At 44.8% G+C, this 1,378-nt stretch overlaps 1 pseudogene; it reads right to left on the bottom strand.

The window, feature by feature from the left end:
- Nucleotides 1-555: 555 nt before the first annotated feature.
- LOC126089925 (5S ribosomal RNA) lies at nucleotides 556-673 on the bottom strand (annotated as a pseudogene).
- Nucleotides 674-1,378: the final 705 nt, after the last annotated feature.

Below are 1,378 nucleotides of genomic sequence, written 5' to 3' on the forward strand. Positions count from 1 at the left end.
GTATATTCTACATTGATAAAAATACTCCACAGTAAATACTGGCACATGCAATTTACAATGCTGGAGACGACTAGCCGAAGCTCTACCTCGGTCTCCTTGACTACTGTGCGGTTTTAGACTCAGCGTTTACAAATCTCACATATGTCCCACCCACTAAGCAACTATTACCATGGAGCACTGTTTACACATTTGACATCTATACTGTCGGAGCCAGTGACTATTCGAGGCAACACTTCCATGGAGTTGCGTACATTTTAGCCTTATATGCGCTGCGAGGTGTGCTCACTGTGACGGCTGACTGCTGACTGATGCTTTGTCCGCATTTGGTCCGCTCTCCACGCACCTCCCACCATTTCCATTGCACTCCGTCTTCAGGCCACGAGTGACCTACCGGGACCATCCGACCGCCGTGTCATCCTGAGGGGAGGATGCGGATAGGAGGGGCGTGGGATCAGCACACCTCTCTCCCAGTCGTTATGATGGTATTCTTGACCGATGGTATTCGGTCGAGTAGCTCCACAATTGGCATCACGAGGCTGAGTGCACCCCGAAAAATGGCAGCAGCGCATGGCGGCCTGGATGGTCACCCACCCAAGTGCAGACCACGCCCGACAGCGCTTAACGTCGGTGATCTCACGGGAACCGGTGTATCCACTGCGGCAAGGCCGTTGCCCACCATTTCCATTGGCGCGCGCTTTTTCCTCCTTAACACAGAGGCACTTCCCTCCACCTTTTCCTGTGCTATGTTTACAATTGTATTGATACTACGAATGGACCAGTAATCCATACAATTTTTTCACAAATTATGTTATAGGCATGTAAATGGCTCATACTTAGTACAAAATCAGAAATAAAGGTAAACAATAACAAAATGTAGACGAATATGGCCAAACCATTTTATATAAATGATTTAAAATGATGAACGACGTAAAGTGTTATTGTTGCAATGGTACTCTTGGAATTTTAAGCAATAGTAATTTCAGAAGACAAGTACCATTTTTTAAACGTTGAAAACAAAAGACCTCTAACATAAAGATATCTGATAAAGATAGCAACTCACCCATGTGAGGCAAGAGAACTGCGAGAAACCCCCCACCCCCACCCCCCTGCCGCTACAATTCACTGCATGGTCCGCATATGCGTTGTATGCGCATTTAGTGAGAATGGAGTGCGGCTATCAGACTGTTACCTCTGCATCGTTTCACTTATTTTGTGTCGACATTTTGCTTTTAAGACCTCTCTCAGCTGTATGCATTCATGACACTCTTAAGAAACTATCATTCCATCAAGCTAAACTTTCGCAATTGTTTCACGAACCACTCTGTATAAAGATTTTGATATATATTTCTTCTATATATGTTTGACATTATCAAATTCG

Source organism: Schistocerca cancellata, chromosome 6, assembly GCF_023864275.1.
Source record: "Schistocerca cancellata isolate TAMUIC-IGC-003103 chromosome 6, iqSchCanc2.1, whole genome shotgun sequence".
Taxonomy (NCBI): domain Eukaryota; kingdom Metazoa; phylum Arthropoda; class Insecta; order Orthoptera; family Acrididae; genus Schistocerca; species Schistocerca cancellata.